We start from the raw sequence: 5,950 nt of genomic DNA, 5'->3' as shown, positions 1-5,950 counted from the left end.
GCAACAACGAGTCATAGTTACTCCCGCCGTTGACCCGCGCTTACTTGAATTTCTTCACTTTGACATTCAGAGCACTGGGCAGAAATCACATTGTGTCAACACCCGCTAGGGCCATCACAATGCTTTGTTTTAATTAGACAGTCGGATTCCCCAAGTCCGTGCCAGTTCTGAATTGATTGTTAATTGATAATCGTTATAATTTAAAAGAACTAGCTGGTTGCCCAACTAGTATTCTTAAAAATTTTAGCAAGAAAGTTCCACAATTGGCTACGTAACTAAACTATCCGGGGAACAAGAAACTACCATAAATGATAGAAACTCTATTTACCCAGAACGAGCACATAAACCATGTTATTGTTTCCCAATCAAGCCCGACTATCTCAATCTTCAGAGCCAATCCTTATCCCGAAGTTACGGATCTAATTTGCCGACTTCCCTTACCTACATTATTCTATCGACTAGAGACTCTTCACCTTGGAGACCAGCTGCGGATATTGGTACGGCCTGTTGAGAAGTTTGCGTGTCCCCACCATAAATTTTCAAGGTCCGAGGAGAAAATATCGACACAACAGTATATGTCATGCTCTTCTAGCCCATCTACCATATCTCTCTGCGAAAGACTTCCATGGTAGTACGGCTATAAAACAGAAAAGAAAACTCTTCCGATATCTCTCGACGGCTTCTTTATGGTCGTTCCTGTTGCCAGGATGAGCACGAGGCCCATATTTAATAACAAACGGATACTCAACAGGTTACGGAATTGGAACCGTATTCCCTTTCGTTCAAAATTATTCAAGTTTTTTAATTATGACAAAATATAAATTTTAGTTACTTTTTTACTTGAAAATTTTCGGCTTTCGCCTTGAACTTAGGACCGACTAACTCGTGATCAACCACTGTTCACACGAAACCCTTCTCCACTTCAGTCCTCCAAGGTCTCATTCGATTATTTGCTACTACCACCAAGATCTGTACCAATGACGGCTCCATGCAGGCTTACGCCAAACACTTCTAAGCACACCATTGTACCTTCCTACTCACTAAAGTTTCAAAATTTATATTACAAGTAATATAAATCATCTACTTTAGCGGTAATGTATAGGTATACAACTTAAGCGCCATCCATTTTAAGGGCTAGTTGCTTCGGCAGGTGAGTTGTTACACACTCCTTAGCGGATTTCGACTTCCATGATCACCGTCCTGCTGTTTTAAGCAACCAACGCCTTTCATGGTTTCTGAATGAGTTGTTAATTTGGGCACCGTAACATTACGTTTGGTTCATCCCACAGCGCCAGTTCTGCTTACCAAAAGTGGCCCACTGGGCACATTATATCATAACCTTAAACTTCATATCAAGAAAGTTAAGGTTCTTACCCATTTAAAGTTTGAGAATAGGTTAAGATCGTTTCGACCCTAAGGCCTCTAATCATTCGCTTTACCAGATAAGATTATTTTATACAACAGTTAAATGCACCAGCTATCCTGAGGGAAACTTCGGAAGGAACCAGCTACTAGATGGTTCGATTGGTCTTTCGCCCCTATACTCAATTCTGACAATCGATTTGCACGTCAGAACTGTTTCGGTCTTCCATCAGGGTTTCCCCTGACTTCAACCTGATCAAGTATAGTTCACCATCTTTCGGGTCACAGCATATATGCTCAAGGTACGTTCCAGTTAGAGGCATAAATAATATAAATATTATTATACATAACTATATAGAACGCCCCGGGATTGCGTTAATCAACTATAAATAGTTAAAAAACTAATCCCAATAATAGTCAAGTTAATTACGCTATTAGGTTTATATCCCAATAACTTGCACATATGTTAGACTCCTTGGTCCGTGTTTCAAGACGGGTCCCGAAGGTATCCTGAATCTTTCGCATTGTTAATCATACAAGTGCTTATAATAAACATAAAAATCAATGATAATCATGCCATTATATAATTCCGAAAAATTAACGCACTGTACTCATATAATCTATCAGCACTTTATCAAATTTTTGAAATTTATTTTATGTTAAAATGCAAGCACTCTAATTTAAATAAACTCTTATCAAAATTGTTTGATAAATTCCATACATGCTAATAGATTACAATGTCCTTATATGGAAAAAATGCACACTATCGTTATAATATTGATTAAATATTACAATTCTAATGATGAATTTTCCATAACGGATATTCAGGTTCATCGGGCTTAACCTCTAAGCAGTTTCACGTACTATTTAACTCTCTATTCAGAGTTCTTTTCAACTTTCCCTCACGGTACTTGTTTACTATCGGTCTCATGGTTATATTTAGTTTTAGATGGAGTTTACCACCCACTTAGTGCTGCACTATCAAGCAACACGACTCTTTGGAAACATCATCTAATAATCATTAACGTTATACGGGCCTGGCACCCTCTATGGGTAAATGGCCTCATTTAAGAAGGACTTAAATCGTTAATTTCTCATACTAGAATATTGACGTTCCATACACTGCATCTCACATTTGCCATATAGACAAAGTGACTTAGTGCTGAACTGATTTCTTTTCGCTCGCCGCTACTAAGAAAATCCTTGTTAGTTTCTTTTCCTCCCCTAATTAATATGCTTAAATTCAGGGGGTAGTCCCATATGAGTTGAGGTTGTTTAATTACACTTATAGACAATTCTCTGCCTATTTTGAAATATACTATTTTTTCTTGAAGGTCCATAATATTCACAAAATTATTCTTTATACCATATTCGTTAATAAGAGGCAATTCTAGTTTATAAAATAATATATTTTATGCTAGACATTCCTCAATATTATTTGAAATGAATAAAGAACATATAATTCTTCAAATTTCTCATGCAACAGAGTTTTAGTATTTTCATTTATTAATTCATATTATGAATATCTTAAGCGAGAACTTTTAGATTCACACTTATATTATCCAATAATATACAATGTGCTTAAAATTCCGAAAAATTTTAAACAACTTATTTAGCATAGTCTTACAACCCTCAACCATATGTAGTCCAAGCAGCACTAAAAATTAATTAAAGTACATAACAGCATGGACTGCGATATGCGTTCAAAATGTCGATGTTCATGTGTCCTGCAGTTCACACGATGACGCACAGTTTGCTGCGTTCTTCATCGACCCATGAGCCGAGTGATCCACCGCTTAGAGTGATACAATTTTTTTTATTTCATTACGTCAAGAATATTTTTATTGAAAGAAATTAAAAATACACCATTTTACTGGCATATATCAATTCCTTCAATAAAATTTTTTTTTTTATACCTAAATAAATGTTGCGAAATGTCTTAGTTTTACATAATCGATAATAATAAGATATATGACAAGTATATTTTAGCTAAATTTATTTATTATGATCAACATATGTAAAGCGTTAACCTGCAAACAGGTACAACATTGTTTTTCTTTAGGTGTTGCGAACCAATGTATGCGCACTGGAATATGCACAATACATTTTGCAACGCATGTATATTATGGTACATATACACGCAGTTTTTATTTTATCCAAAACACATAAAACACTCTTAATACAGTATATAATAATAATAATACATGACAAACGGTTTTTAGCTAATTTAAATTATTATATGTTGCATAATTGTATCTCATATGATTGAATAAAATATTTATATTTATTAGTTACATAATTTATTAAATATTGCAATTCCCTAAAAGAGAAAAACAAATTTAATTTATTAACGGTTAGATGCATTAAAACAATAATGATCCTTCCGCAGGTTCACCTACGGAAACCTTGTTACGACTTTTACTTCCTCTAAATAATCAAGTTCGGTCAACTTTTGCGAAACAACCGCAACACACAAGGCGTCACAGTGATCACGTCCGGAGACCTCACTAAATAATTCAATCGGTAGTAGCGACGGGCGGTGTGCACAAAGGGCAGGGACGTAATCAATGCGAGTTAATGACTCACACTTACTGGGAATTCCAAGTTCATGTGAACAGTTTCAGTTCACAATCCCAAGCATGAAAGTGGTTCAGCGGTTTACCCGGACCTCTCGGTCTAGGAAATACACGTTGATACTTTCATTGTAGCGCGCGTGCAGCCCAGGACATCTAAGGGCATCACAGACCTGTTATTGCTCAATCTCATTATTGCTAGACGCAATTTGTCCATTTAAGAAGCTAGTGTCCTTATAATGGGACAAACCAACAGGTACGGCTCCACTTATATAAACACATTCAAACACAATAAACATTTTACTGCCACCATGAATGAAGGCTATATAAGCTTCAACACCATAATCCTGAAGATATCTATTTAATATATTTGAGTCTCGTTCGTTATCGGAATTAACCAGACAAATCACTCCACGAACTAAGAACGGCCATGCACCACCACCCATAGATTCGAGAAAGAGCTATCAATCTGTCTTACACACTTATGTTCGGACCTGGTAAGTTTTCCCGTGTTGAGTCAAATTAAGCCGCAGGCTCCACTCCTGGTGGTGCCCTTCCGTCAATTCCTTTAAGTTTCAGCTTTGCAACCATACTTCCCCCCGGAGCCCAAAAGCTTTGGTTTCCCGGGAAGCGACTGAGAGAGCCATAAAAGTAGCTACACCCAATTGCTAGCTGGCATCGTTTATGGTTAGAACTAGGGCGGTATCTGATCGCCTTCGAACCTCTAACTTTCGTTCTTGATTAATGAAAACATCTTTGGCAAATGCTTTCGCTTAAGTTAGTCTTACGACGGTCCAAGAATTTCACCTCTCGCGTCGTAATACTAATGCCCCCAAACTGCTTCTATTAATCATTACCTCTTGATCTGAAAACCAATGAAAGCAGAACAGAGGTCTTATTTCATTATCCCATGCACAGAATATTCAGGCATTTGAAGCCTGCTTTAAGCACTCTAATTTGTTCAAAGTAATTGTACCGGCCCACAATAACACTCGATGAAGAGCACTAATGCAGGTTTTTAAATAGGAGGAACATATAAAAAAAGTACAAGTACCTAATTATATATAAGAACTCCACCGGTAATACGCTTACATACATAAAGGTATAGTACTAACTACAATTGTAAGTTGCACTACCCGTATGAAGCACAAGTTCAACTACGAACGTTTTAACCGCAACAACTTTAATATACGCTATTGGAGCTGGAATTACCGCGGCTGCTGGCACCAGACTTGCCCTCCAATAGGTCCTTGTTAAAGGATTTAAAGTGTACTCATTCCAATTACAGGGCCTCGGATATGAGTCCTGTATTGTTATTTTTCGTCACTACCTCCCCGAGCTGGGAGTGGGTAATTTACGCGCCTGCTGCCTTCCTTAGATGTGGTAGCCGTTTCTCAGGCTCCCTCTCCGGAATCGAACCCTGATTCCCCGTTACCCGTTGCAACCATGGTAGTCCTAGATACTACCATCAAAAGTTGATAGGGCAGACATTTGAAAGATCTGTCGTCGGTACGAGACCATACGATCTGCATGTTATCTAGAGTTCAACCAGTGTAACGATCTTGCGATCGCTTGGTTTTAGCCTAATAAAAGCACACGTTCCAGAAGGTCCGTGTTTTAATTGCATGTATTAGCTCTAGAATTACCACAGTTATCCAAGTAACTGTTAACGATCTAAGGAACCATAACTGATATAATGAGCCTTTTGCGGTTTCACTATTAATTCGTGTGTACTTAGACATGCATGGCTTAATCTTTGAGACAAGCATATAACTACTGGCAGGATCAACCAGAATAATGTTCATTTCATTATGTAAATATATTTAAAATATAATTACATAAATCTTCAAATATGTAAAATACATGACAACTCACAAATATTTTTGAATAACAAACGATAATATTCAATAATTGTATATATATATATGTTATACTTGACATGTACTATACGAATGTGGCCATAATTAGATAGCATTCACGTTCGCTAGTTATAATTCACAATTGTTTATATAAAT

At 37.0% G+C, this 5,950-nt stretch overlaps 2 non-coding genes and 1 pseudogene across 2 annotated transcripts; all 3 read right to left on the bottom strand.

The window, feature by feature from the left end:
- On the bottom strand, nt 1-2,636 carry LOC132797838 (large subunit ribosomal RNA; annotated as a pseudogene; the record flags this gene model as incomplete).
- A 352-nt stretch (nt 2,637-2,988) lies between these two features.
- Nucleotides 2,989-3,166, bottom strand: LOC132797836 (5.8S ribosomal RNA). Its single transcript, XR_009633784.1, has one exon. It is a non-coding gene; the product is annotated as a 5.8S ribosomal RNA (ribosomal RNA).
- Nucleotides 3,167-3,734: 568 nt separating this feature from the next.
- Nucleotides 3,735-5,731, bottom strand: LOC132797837 (small subunit ribosomal RNA). Its single transcript, XR_009633785.1, has one exon. It is a non-coding gene; the product is annotated as a small subunit ribosomal RNA (ribosomal RNA).
- Between the last annotated feature and the right edge of the window lie 219 nt (nt 5,732-5,950).

The sequence above is a fragment of the Drosophila nasuta genome, unplaced genomic scaffold (assembly GCF_023558535.2).
Source record: "Drosophila nasuta strain 15112-1781.00 unplaced genomic scaffold, ASM2355853v1 ctg273_pilon, whole genome shotgun sequence".
NCBI lineage: Eukaryota > Metazoa > Arthropoda > Insecta > Diptera > Drosophilidae > Drosophila > Drosophila nasuta.
The sequence above is the reverse complement of the archived record's forward strand: the minus strand, read 5'-3'. Positions and strand labels throughout refer to the sequence as shown.